At 46.2% G+C, this 14209-nt stretch overlaps 1 protein-coding gene across 1 annotated transcript in view; it reads left to right on the plus strand.

Moving 5' to 3' along the window:
- The window catches only part of LOC140138091 (protein phosphatase EYA1-like), a 351231-nt gene continuing 337022 nt past the window's right edge, over nucleotides 1-14209 (plus strand). The window contains exon 1 of the mRNA XM_072159973.1: nucleotides 1-120. The gene's annotated coding sequence lies outside the window, so the exon portion shown is untranslated. The remainder of the gene's footprint in view (nucleotides 121-14209) is intronic.

The raw sequence follows: 14209 nt of genomic DNA on the forward strand, positions 1-14209 counted from the left end.
TTTAGGTCAATTTGGGCGCTTTATTGGAGCATAAAATCTAGTAACTTTAATTGCTCTCACGCTGTCAATGCTATGGTGAAAGTGCGGAGATTGCAGGAACACACAGGGATTCAGAAATAGGTAAGAAACTCTCGATTTCTGACTTTTTTGAATACTATGAAGCTTAGATGTTGTGGATAATATTATAGACTACTAAGCCAGCATATGCATGATAAAAGGATAGGTCATAAATGAGCTCAGTTTGTTGATATGCAGATGGATTTTGCGGCCTAGTTCTCGCATCTCTTTATCTTGAGTGCCATCGATTTACGATGAGTAACCATACACACACAATACGGAGGAATTCCCGTATCCATTGTACACTAGTCATGAGTGTGTCACTGTGATATACACTGTGATATACAAGATTAGACAAGGATATAAACTCTTTTGTTGTCCTATTGTACGGGCCTTTTAGCAAAATAATCAGAAGATGATGACAAAATAGAGAGTTGGACATCTTGGCATATTTGACCTAATAGAAATAGTACCAGTAGATTGAGATCTAGCATTTCCCATCATGGTGACATATTTTTTCAGCACATATCACCTTGACCTTGTCTTGAATATGTCTTGTTGGGTCTAGGGTAGGTAGGGTCTATGGTTGGGTGGTGCAGGTGAATTCTCAAAATGGTCTGCCAAAAATTACTTGCCGTCCGGCCCCCTTGGCCATGAAAAAAATAAAGAATTTGACATGCCAAATAATCTCCCCATCCCCATATACACATATGCCTGATTTTGAGCGAATAAACCGGGGAAACAAAATGTAAAACTTTTAAATAATTGTCTAATCATGTGTAAGCTCAATAATAAGCAGGAAATTTTGGATATTTATTTATCACAGTCCATGAGTCTCAACTGACACACTTGTTGTGTTTAGATCAAAATAGTAGTATGAATTTTATATACCTCTTGCCATAAGGGGCTGGCATTTTCTTTGGAAGGGGTCCCAAATTTACAAAAAGTCGGCATCAATAAAATTGTGACCCCCCTATTTTGGCAACAAAACTTTTATGACCCCCACCACCGATACACCTTACCCCCTAAACAGGCTAAAATTGTATTGAAATCAGTCTTTCTGAATAAAATAAACATGCTATCTTTGGTTATCTTGCTGCTCCCTACATTTTGGTCATCAAAAATTGTATGACCCCCTGTTTTGCTTTCCGAAAATTTATGACCCCCGGTATATTTGGGACCCCCTTCCTAAGAAAATGCCAGCCCCCTAATACTCTTTTATTCGAAGTCCATCATTCTGTCTAAATGATATCATGCTAAACTATTAAACTGCAGTCCTGTGCAAATGTTTGCTTGTAAAAATTTTAATGATTTTGGACCCACATAAAATTCACTTTTCACATTCCCAGAAAAAATATTCTGATGTCACCACTGGCTATAAAAAAGTATGGTAATTTCTTCAACATAATTATATTGTCAATTCAATTTGGAAAATATTTTACATGAAATTGGAAATGTTTTGATTTCATCACATGCTGTTTGCACTTTGAAAGTTTGATTGAATTCACCTTGACCTTCCCTCCCTCCCCAAGGCCTACCTGTGGAGTTGTAGAACAGTAGTGCCACCCTGCAAAACAAGTACTTGTATGTGAAATATGAATACATACATGTAGACTCTGAAGAAGGATGCAAAGGTGTATTAAAGGTCTCATACTATTAGGTCTATTATGCAGATAGGTGCCAGGAGGGTACAACCGCATCCCATCCCCCCCAGTTTGCAAAAGTATAAAAAAGTTCCCAAAATATCACAATTTGCGGCGTACCAAACTCTACTGTTTGTATTAATTAAGGCTCAAAATATGCAAAAATCAGACAATTTTGGTGTCAAAATGAATCAACTAACATTACAAAACACCTAAAATGTTGAACACAAACTCTACAATACATTTTTTTTTACATCTTCAAATTTTACATATTCAAAATTTGAGAAGAAAAAAACCCTTTTTCAGGAATTTCCAAAAATAGGGTCGGTATTCTTTTGTATTTTTTTTCTGATTTTCAAAATTAGGGTCAGTCAGTTGAGGACAAGCAAACATCTTTTTTTTTGCCTGAGGTATGTGCTACAGTGGGATAGCTTCCCTTGCCCCCCTCTAATACGTACACCCCTAAACACTGCTGGAGAGTGGATTAAAGTAGAGGTTGCTCTATATACTTAATTAACCCTTAGCAAATGTTGAATCAGTGATGCATTCTGCCACCATTTCTGCTCATATTTTGAAACAAAATGGAATCTGCAATTCTCATATCATAATTAATTTCAGAGAATTCCAAAAATGTCATACACATCCAAAACCTAATTTATGTGTCCGACCTTACCAAAAGGATCCATAAGTTGATATTATAACACTGGAAAATAATTAGTGAGAAAATCTGATTAAAATTAAAACACTCACAGTCACAAATCCGTCAGAAAAGAAAATATGTAAAAACATAAAAAAACACCTTGTAATATAGTTACAATTAGGGTGTTATTTTGAAATGGTAGTACTCGGGGGAGTGAAGCATTTTATAGAGCAGCACAACACACTACATATCATAGGCTTGCATATAGTTTAAGGGGGGTGAAATATGCCCCATTCACTAAAATTCTCTGATTTTATACCATCCTCAAAAAGAATTTTCTATAGTGTAAACCATTCATCAGATAGTGAAATGAATATAGTATGGGCCCACAGTCAGTGCCCATGGTGAGGTGTAATATTTTAATGGGTTTTTAGTGCCATTAACCTGAGGTACGCCGATGATACCACTCTTATTTGTAGCAGCAGAGTAGAGCTGATTGATCTTTTGAAGCGCATCAAAGAGGCCAGCGAAGAAAAACACCTTCTCCTGAACACAAAGAAGACAAAAATAATGGTTGTAGACAGAGAGCGGATAAGTGATGAGTTTGTGATAGATGGACAGCAGATTGAGGAGGTGAAGCAATTTGAATATCTGGGTTCAATGATTAACAACAGTGGTGACAGCACAACTGAAATTAAGAGAAGACTGGCTATTGCAAGGACAACTGTGCAGGGCATGTCAAGCATATGGAAAAGCAGAGGCCTATCCATTGACCTCAAGTACGCCTACGCCGTGCAACTGTGTTTTCCATTGCCACTTATGGATGCGAGTCTTGGGCTATGACCAAGAATGATAGGAAAAGAGTAGATGCTTTTGAGATGTGGTGTTACAGGAGGCTTCTACGAGTGACATGGAAAGACAGGAGAACAAATTCCTGGATCCTCGACAAGATTGGTACAAGTCTAACCATCAGAAGCGGCATAATGGAGAGAAAGCTGAAGTACTTTGGCCATATTGTCAGGAAACATGGAGGTGTAGAAAAACAGATTTTGCAAGGGGCTATGGAAGGCCGACGAGGAAGAGGGCGTCCACCAACATCTTGGACTAATGGCGTGAAGCTGGTTTCTAACCAGGGAATGCAAGGTGCAACGCACTTGGCATCAGATCGAGTGAGATGGCGTACTCTTGTGAAGACCACAGCAGCGCTACACAGCGCCACCTGACACAGAGAGAGAGAACCTCATTGTTCGGCATTCATTTCAACTTTTTTGTTTAGACCCTTAAAGTTTCTCCTTCCAGGTTGTACTATTCTTAGACCAATAGATAGTACCAATTTGGGACTTCGTAACTCCAGAGGTTACATATAAACATGGATCCAAGATCCTAAGAGAAGGAGCATGAAAATACATAGAGGAAGCTGAGAAATATATGGTATTGGGTGCAGTGGTGTAGCCAGCACTTTTTCCGAGGGTGAGCAAAGGGGGGCAAGACAACTTTTAAGGTAAAAAACGGGCTAAAAAATACAAAAAAGACCTAAAAATCTTAAATATCTGGGCGGCCAGCATCCCACAGGGTTGGGGCAAGAGGGGGCGGGGGCAAGACATCTCTCTGGGGCAAGGTCTTGTTTATATTTTCAGGGTCAAATTATGGACAGGCAGTTTTGGGGCTCTGGTTTTGGGGAAAATGACAGACACTTGTCAAATCCCAGCTTAGACCCTAGTGTACATGTAGGACTCTTTTTGCAGCATATAGGCATACTGTAAAATACACATTGCCCTTGATGTCAAGCCTGAAGATTTTTGACGAAGTGGGCTTTTTCTGAGGGATTTTAGAATTTTTTTCGAGGGGGTGCTGCAAAATAGGGTGGATTTTGGGGAGACATTGGGAACATTTTGGTGATGGGGGTGTTTTGGATGGATTTTGGGGAGATTTTGGACATTGGTGAATCAAAATTTACCAAATGAACTTCTGAGCCCACATTAGTCCTCAATAAAGTTGTTATCCTCAAACCATGTCCTTTGAGGTGTATTATAATAAAACCATAGATAGATGATCTATGATTTTAAAACAGACCAGTGAATCTTCCTGGGCTGGATGGCAGTCAATGAACTTTGGTGATCAGAGGATTTACCCCATAGAAGGGGCAGCCACAGCTAGACAAAAGTGACCAAATCCAATCACTCTGCTTGTTTCATCTTACAGGGCTCTGATTAAGAGCTAGGATATTCAGCTAATAGTGATCTTTTCTTAACAATTGTTTCATGTTTCATTCTAAAATTTAAATACAAGTCGGTAGTTCTTAAAATATGCTACTTGTAAAACCCCTTGTTCTTTTTTTTGCCATCTGTAGATGCTGTAAGCAGCCTGGTCTTTCTTAGGGGGCATAATCACAGGTTGTTGCAAACTTTGTTCTCATTGGAGGAAATACAATCCATAAAAAGGGTGATTTAACATCGATTGCTATTTTTTGTCCCAAGTTTATCCCAAAGTATTTTCTCTGCTCCTCTATTATCCCTTGGATTAGTGCCTGTGTAGAAGCACAAAATACTGCAGTGATATATACATTGTGATTCCCAACAAATTTGAAGATTTAAAAAATGAAAACAGTAATGCCACCTTAAATACCCCGATTTTCATCAGTACCCCTCTTCTTTTTTTTCTTGCAAATTTGTGACATGATCTGCTCCATGGGGGCCAAAGGAGGCTTTTTTGACAATTGAGTTACTATCATTATTACCTTGTAGTGACATTAGGCTATTATTTACCAAAAACACCAAAGGTCTAGCATACGGGTTCTAAAGTTATGAGGTTTTGTGATGTGTATTTTCTTATGTATTTTATTGTGTTTCTACTTCATATTTTTGCCTTTATCTCAGTTTCAAATTTGCCGCCTTTGGCCCCCATGGACCAGATTGTGTCACATTTATGAACTACATAAATATGTTCATCATCTCATGTCCTAAACTTATAAAATATCTCTACCTACAAAGTGATTATTTTTAAACCATTTTAGAAAATCATTTTAGCCCTATATATTTTTTTGTTTACCGTATTGAGATGTGTGTAAACTTCATAACAAACCATAATTTATTCTATTGAACATGTCCAAGTAGAATGCATGAATAGAATACATTAAATCCTTTGTTATACTATCTATAGAAATGTACTCACTGATTATAACACTGAATTAATTAAGACTCAGTACACCGGTCGATCTTACCGTTTCCGATGTTGATTAAGATACTTCTTGCATCGATCCCGAGATGCGGAAAAACCAATAGTCATTTTGTCCCACATAAATGAATAAATAACAAAAACCCCGATCCCCGGTGGACTCACCCAAAAGGTGACGTCACACCATATGATCGTCCCTTATCCTCCTTGGTCTCCGACTGATACAGACGTGCCTATCGATTGTTCATAGCACTGTGTATCAATTTCTCGACCAAGGCGAGATATACGGTTGTAGTTTCACACCTTAGGTAAAACCAAACCGGTATTGTTCGGCTGCGGATAGTTTTGACGGCATTTTCTGGCGAAAAAGTGACAAAAACGATCCAAAACTTAGCTACATATCGTGCCTCCGTTTGTATACGGGACACACGAGCAATTCAAAATGGCCGCTCGTTGGCGCCATTCATTTTGTTTCCACGTAAAACAACCATTGCAGCCTGTAAGTTACAATAGATGTTTGTACATACACATTGTATTTCATGTCACGGTAGGTTATTGTTGCTATGTTAGGGTGATTACTCTATCGTTATGTCTTCATTACCGTCCGATAAGACGAGTTAATCAGATATTCATACGGTGGGGTTTGGTGGGGACGCGTCTGACATTTTAGTAATAAAGGTAGCCAGTCCTTACTTTACCACTAACGTTAGCGACCAGCCTCCGTGCTCAGGTTTGCTTACTGGGCTTGAGTCGCGTGTTGGGGGGTAGTGCCCCCTCCCTTTTCTCCTCGCTCCGCCTCGGCCCTGTCGGGCTTGCCCTTCCCTGGTGACGGAGCGGGACCCACACCCGCTCTGTTTCACCCACAGGGAGTGCTCACGATCTTCTAGATGTCTTTCTTTTGCTTAGGACTCTCCGAGTTCCAGCTTGACGATTGGGATAGGCTCCATCATCGCCATAAGACGAAGAAGAAATCTACCAAGGGCACTGGTAAGGTCGATCACGGTAGATTCTGCTGTGACAGCCCCTATGGGTCATGGCAGGTCTGCTTAAGGGGGCTCCGGTCCCCGGACAAGCAGGCGGTTCCTTCGGGGACTGCTAGCGCGTCCAAAGGCTCAGCAGCCAGCGAAAGCACTGACTATACGTCGGAGCAAAGTAGCAGGCAGCAGAGCGGTAACCACCAGCTTAAAACCCTAGCGGGTTTTGCAGCAGGAGGATACCAGTCGACACGGTAGATTCTGCTGTGACAGCCCCTATGGGTCATGGCAGGTCTGCTTAAGGGGCTCCGGTCCCCGGACAAGCAGGCGGTTCCTTCGGGACTGCTAGCGCGTCAAAGGCTCAGCAGCCAGCGAAAGCACTGACTATACGTCGGAGCAAAGTAGCAGGCAGCAGAGCGGTAACCACCAGCGAAAACCCTAAGCGGGTTTTGTAGCAGGAGGATACCAGTCCTCTAGCCAAAAATCCTCACGGGGTTTTAGCAGGAGGACACCCGTCTGTTGCAGGCATATCTACGGGCTCAAACAGCCACAGTAGTAGCCAGCGACGGGCAGCATGCAAGGTACCCGGGCTTGCCTGGGTTGAACCCTAGCATGCATGGGTTCAGCAGAGACGATACTGCGGCTAACGCTGTGGGTGTAGTCTTAGCAGAACCAACTGGGGTGTCACAAGGCAGCGTTCCATGGCGGGACCGCCGAGTGATACCCTGGGCCCTAGAATAGCTGCTGGCTGTCCACAGGGACTGGCTGGCGATTATTCAGGGGTTGGGCTCGCAGTCTCTCACGGGACAGCGACCCAGGTGCATTCGGTGGCAGCTACAAAGACGAGCTACGGCTTGACTTCAGTGGTAGCCGCTATGCACCCGCCCATAGCTGCCGTGAGTGGTCCGCCACACACAGCGACCTTGGGCGAAGCTCTAGAGGGTACAGTAAGTAGCTTGAACAGCCTAGCTGATCAACAACCCACTTATGTCCTCGAGAGCCAGCGGAGCGTGGGTGATCCATTATCGTCAATGGGTCAATTACCCTCTCTTGATCGATCACTGTCAAATCAACAGGGCGTAGCTCCATTGATTGACGCTGCCTATTCAGGTGGCGAGGTGATTGATCGGGGGTATGCACGCTCAGCTACCCGTGGTACTAGGCAAGCTCCCTCTAGCCAAGGGACAGCCGGTATAGCGGGTACCCATACACGGCTTGATCCCCTTGCGGGGAACGCAGTGAGGCATGGGTACAGTGGTACACAGCCGGAGCCCTCACGGGCACCTACGCTGGAACCACGCATACAGCGGTATACAGCCGGGAACCCTCACGGGTACCCATGCTAGTACCGCGCCGGTACCACGCCAGCACACAGCTTGATCCCCAAACAGGGAACGAGTGTGGCGAGGGTACGGGGTCCACAGTTGGGAACCCTCAAGGGTACTGCACGCTGATACCGCACCGGTACCGCAGCACCGCCTTAGTCGCCACAGTCTCTGTGGCAACAAGGGGGGGAGGCGGTGCTGGTACTGCAGTACCATGGGGTTACCCTGGTGGCGGATCTTTTCAGGGTCAGCTGCCGGCTGGGTATGCCCCGTGGTACCCGCCGCAGGGTGTTTCTTCCACGGCCTAGCACCGTGGCAAGTGTCGCCTAGCGATGGCCACGCAGTACCAACATCAGCTGTTGACCAGGCCAGCCGGCATGGGGCTAACCCAGATCTTGATCAGGGTAGGCCCCGTGCTGCTAGCGCTAGGACGACGGCTGCGAGAGCATGCGGACCCAGTGGTGCCATGGCGGATACCTCAGGGTCTTGCGGAGTACTCCTCTTCTGCTGGCAGGTAGTCGGCGAGCCACACAGTGGTTATGCCTTCTTACCCGTTTTCAGATGCCCGTCCTCAGTTACCGTCATCATCGGAGCATGATACGGATACTGTGGGCGAGGGAAAGGAGTCGGAAGCTGAGTCCGTAGTGACATCACTACAATCTCCTTCCCCGCTGCCCCGCGAGGGGAGCAACAGCACTGATCTTCCCGGACACCCCCTAAGGGGAGTCCATGGAGGAGGACCAGGGATCCTTTCAGTAGGATGCTCAGCTGCTGCTTCCTCACAGGGGACGCCTGCACTCTCATTCCCGGCAAACCTCACGGGTAGATATCGTAGGGCTGTCGAGCTCAGTAGAGCTATGACGCCGCGTGCTTGCACGCTTCCTCTGCGTGTAACGCGGGAGGACCACGGGACCTACCTGAGGGGATCCGAGAGGGACCCAGATGTCGTCAAGCGTATCACGCTCAGACAACATCTGAGCTCTTCCGCGAGGTGAGCCTATTAGCGGTGCTAACAGCTAGCCTCAACAAGAGCTCCATGGGCCTAGCCCATAGGGTGTCCACTCAGCGCCGGGGTGGGGCCTGCCACTCCAATCGCTCAACGCGATGGAAAGGCAGGGTCCTTTTTCTCTTTGGATGCTTCTGCGCTACGGGGGAGGACCGTGCAAAGAAACTACCAACGGGAGCACTCTGAAGAAGTCGGAAACTGCCCTTACCATGGGTAGGAGCTCCGACTTCAGCAGGCCGTGCACCACCAACAGTACCCGAGCCCACTACCTCTGTAGCACCCATTTCTGGGAGGCGCAAGGGTAGCACAGGAACAGCTGGCAAGCCCGAAGAAGAGCAAGCGCTCTTCCAAGGGAAGCTAGGCAGAGCATTCCTGGGGGCTCAGCGGTTTTTCCACTGGGGATCTCCCAGTGGATTCGACCGCTATGGCTTTCACCCAGAGGTGGGAAACCATCTCTTTGAGTGCCTGGGTATGGTCAGTGGTGAGTGGGGGTTACAGACTGGCAACCCAGTCTCCCCACATTCGTCTGCACATTTCAGAGGTCCACAGTAGTGCCGTCAGACGGCCCCCAGCGTCGGGCACTACTGACAGGGATCACACAGCTTCTCACGAAGCGGGCGATTGTCCCGGTCTACCCCCGTTCTACGGGTGATCTTGGAGCCATTGGCTCCAAGGAATACCGGCGACGGAGCCCCATCCGGAACCGCAGGCTGTTGAACACGTTCTTCAGGCCCAAGAGGTTCAGAATGGGGACTCTCGCTCGGTGCTAGCCTGCCCCATCAGGGGCATGGGAACAGCATCGCTAGATCTCTCGGACGCCTATCTGCATATGCCAATCGCCTCTCAAGATCGGAGGCATCTGCGCTTCTAGGTACAGGATCAAAATTACCAGTTTTGATACCGGCCATCCGCCTGTCCATCTCTCCCAGGGTGTTTAACACTCTTGGTCAGAGCGGTGGCAGCGTACCTGAAGCACAGGGGGGTCAACATCAGTTGCTACCTGGACGTTTGGCTCATATACGGACGCACTCCACTGAAGACTACGGGTCTCATGGGGTTGATAGTCCGTAGGGTGCGGGACCCTGGATTTTTGATCAGCTCAAAAAAGTCCAGCGTGGTCCCGACGCAGACACCACTTTTGTAGGGGCCCAGATCACCCTCACGGAGGGGTTCGCGGTGCTCTCACCCGAAGCGGGTGCGAACATGGTGCGGTGTGCCTGACTCTTGGCGAGTCTCGGGCAAAACCCGCTGTGGCATGGATGAAGGTGGTAGGCCTAATGGCCAGTATGGTAGACCTCGCACTGTACTGCCGTTTCTACGCGTTAGGCTTACCCAACTACACCTTCTAGCCTGCTTGCAGGCCCAGTCGTCACCCAATATCCCTCGCGGTTCCGATGTCGGAGAGCGCGCGAGAGGAACTCTGGTGGTGGACCCATCAGCCCAATTTGACCCAGGGTGTCAGGGTTCCTGCACCCCCGGTATGTCCCGTAGTGCCGACCATAGCGCCAAAACGGGATGGGGGTCCACATCCACGGAGACTCCGCCTCGGGCCTATGGGGGCCATAGAGACAGAGTTTCACATCAACCTCCCTCGCTCACGAGGAGGTGATCGTGGAATCACATACCGTTGTCCTGACGGATAACACAACCGTGGTAGCCTACCCCAACAGACAAGGGGACTCCGGGCCACCACGATTGAGCCTGCATGCACGACACCTGATAGGGTGGTGCAAGTTCAGGCAGATTACGATGAGAGCGATACACATCGCTGGCGTCACCAGCATCCTCGCGCACAATCTGTCACGAGGAAGGGTGTCGGGACCAGCAGAATGGTCCCTTGCTCGCAGGTCGCTCAGACGATCTTCAAGGGGATGTACCGCCCCTCGAAAGATCTGTTCGCATCTCATCGCAATCATCCACTGCCGGTGTACTGCTCAAGGGTCGCGGACCCCCAAGCATTCACCGTGGACGCTCTGTCCATAGACGGGGGCGGGATGACAGCTTATGCAGTCCCTCCGATCTCACTACTCATGAGGGTGGTGACCAAGATCGGGTGGGAAGACTGCATTGTCATTCTGCTGGCGGCAAGGCCGCTGGCACTCCCCGAGGTACCAGATCTACTCCGGATGCCCGGAGCGGAGGTACCAGTCTATCACTAGAGCACCTGCAGTTAGCTGCATGGCCCTTACCAGGGAACGCGCAGCGGAGGGATACTTTTCATCAGAAGCTGTTTTTCTCATCGCCGGGGCTAGACGGAAGTCTACCCTCCGTACGTATAGCCAGAGTCTGGCTCCATACTACGCTTGGTGCTATGAGACAAATAGCTCTCCCGCTTGAGCCTCTGTGCTGCTAGTTCCGGAGTTTCTGACAGAAAAGTTCCAAGCAAGACTTCAGCGGGCCACTGGGGCCAGCTATAAGTCAGCTGTCCTCTCCATTCACCGAGGTTTCGAGGACGGGTTGACTATCATAACCGATGGTTACCTTATTAGTCTACGCCGACGGTATGTTCAACGAGTGTCTACCAAAAGGAAAGTGATCCTCCTAAGGGATCCCAACACAGTCTTAGATTACTTTAAGGGTCACCCTTTTGACCTGCCGTCAAAAGCGACGCTTAAATACGTAACTCTCAAGATGGCTTTCCGGTTTGGCGTTGGCTTCGGGACGGCGGTGCTGAGTTGCACACGGTCTCGAGGTTAGCTTCCGTGTTCACAAACACTGGAGCGACACTGTTTCGGGCGCTCTGTTCTCGTGACTACTGAACGGGCGCGGTGCATACCGACATTCGTCCCTCTCCAATCCCCAGGGTTGGGCAAGGTTCGGCTGAAGCCAAAGATAGGCTGGGGTGTCCGATAAGGCGCTGCAGCACTATTTCTTCGAACACAAGCCTTGCGAGGGACTCACGACCGCATTCATCACCCTTACAGAGTTTTCGGTCCAGCCGCTGTCGCAATGGCTGGTCCAGGTGTTGGTGGGGTCCGGGGATCGCGAAGGTTTCGCGTCCCACCACCCACTCGACACGCAGCTATCTCATCATCTTGGGTATACCATTCGGTTGTCCCTTGAGGAGATCTAGCAGGCGGTGTCCCGGAAGCCACCTTCGCCCTTCTCTACGATACTTCCGCTTACGTTAGTAATCAGAGACGGGGCGGGAGGTTTACCGGGACATTGTTCGGGCGATCATAATACGGTGGTGTACGGGTACCAGGTTTTCAGACTATACAGAATACTCAGCATGGTAAGAACCAGTGTCGCTATTCTTAACCACCAAACTTATTAAGTAAGGAGGTTTATGTCTGTGATCGCGTGGTCTTTTCTGGTTCCCGACCGTTGGGGGAAAATATTTCTGACCTCGCGAAAACCATCGTTACCCGCTCCCGATCCCTGATCAGATGCTGACCAATCTTGTACCTCCATCCGTCGGTTACTTGCTAGATCGATCTTTCAGATGTTGATGCAAGAAGTATCTTAATCAACATCGAAACGGTAAGATCGACCGTGTACTGAGTCTAGTCCCAAACAAAAATGTTTGGTAGACTCATAACCGTGCGATCTTACCTTTCCGATGTTGATTATCCCGACCCCGCCACCCCTACAAGTTTGGTCCGAGTAGGGGATCCCAAGTCGGATAAGGGCGATCATATGGTGTGACGCCACCTTTTGGGTGAGTCCACCGGGGATCGGGGTTTTGTTATTTATTCATTTATGTGGGACAAAATGACTATTGGTTTTTCCAAGATCTCGGGATCGATGCAAGAAGTATCTTAATCAACATCGGAAAGGTAAGATCGCACCGGTTATGAGTCTACCAAACATTTTTGTTTGGGACTAATAGGCCTAATCTCTTCCACATAGACAATTTAATACTACACCATGTATGTATCTTCCATAATGTGTTGTTAGGAAAAGAGATTAAAAAAGGCTATAAGGTCATCAAAGGTCAGGTTATAGGTCAATTGGTTCAGGTCAAATTCAGGCATCAATTCTGAATACATGTGATAGTCTGTGATATCATACATGTCATAATGAGGCATCAATTTTGATATTTTGTCTGTTACTGGATATATAATGGAAATGTGTGAGGTGGATATACTAAAATACCTTGGGATGTAAATGGTGAGTACAATTTAGATTGCCTAGTTGAGATGGATTGGGCAAATAAATATAAAATAGTTACCAAAATCACAAAAAAGAAGCTTACGGAAAACTACCTAATATGGTGGTATAGGTGAAAAAAATACAATCTTTTTCAACATTGCTGTAGTGTGGTTGTGATAACCTGTTACCTATGGCTTAATTAAGTTTCAGTGAAATAGTGTCGCAAGTTCAAAATACAAAATATAGCTCAACATTGAAAATAGAAGCATTTTAACCGGTTCGTTTTTTGATAGTTGTGGAGCACCAAGTTCATGAAGTCATAAAAGAAATCAGGGACCACTTATTCCCATTTTACATATCAACATTATTTCCCTAATGTGTTAGCAACACACATCCAAAATTTTAACGAAATCCGTTGATACATGTAGTAAGCTTTCCAAAATGAAGTGAATTTAAAACATCAGTGATGTACCACTTTTTGGCTTATACCATTAGAAGCATGTACGCGTCATTGATACTGATGCCACCAATTGAACGAGAAGATTTGCCCCTTCATTTTGCATACCACTTTGTCCAATTTCTTTTTCTCATTTCTTCACAAAATGCAAAAAAAAATGCAATGGGTGTAGTACCCCCTTAAAGCCATATAATAACATTTTCAAACAAAATAGATTAGCATTTATTTGCCATAAAATGTTACCTTTTACTGTCAGATATATCCCCTTTTTGAGCCGAACAACTACGGCAAAGCAAAGAAAATTGGAATTTACTACCGGCGCACATGTCGCCAATACGTACCACTCCTTCGGTCATGTTGTGGTACGACCCTTTGTTGTGTATATCACCGTCCCGCACGCCGTGTACATACTGTGTGTTATGAACATCGTGTATGCGTTCAACTAATAATTCCATCGTAATAATAAAGCGCCGAATCTGGCGTTTTATTCAAAATCTCGGATTTTGACAAAACTACAGCAACTAGAGACTTGATTTTTGCAGGGTATATATTGGTTTAATAAAATACAATTTAATGGTGTAAAAAAAGGAATTTTAAAAATTCAGTGAGGGCGTCTTCCTCAGAAAATGTTATAATATGGCTTTAAGTAATAATGTGGCATATCAGAAAATATCAGAATGGAAGATAAGGCCTTGGACCTTTGCAAGTTCAGAACAATTTGATGCCATTACTGAACCTGCCTGTCAATGACAGGAACCATATTTTTCCAGTTATAGTCATTTAACTAAAAAAATACAGTGTACTTCTTAAGGGATCTAAAATGAGCGTTTATTGCGTT

This window comes from Amphiura filiformis, chromosome 17 (assembly GCF_039555335.1).
Source record: "Amphiura filiformis chromosome 17, Afil_fr2py, whole genome shotgun sequence".
Lineage (NCBI taxonomy): Eukaryota > Metazoa > Echinodermata > Ophiuroidea > Amphilepidida > Amphiuridae > Amphiura > Amphiura filiformis.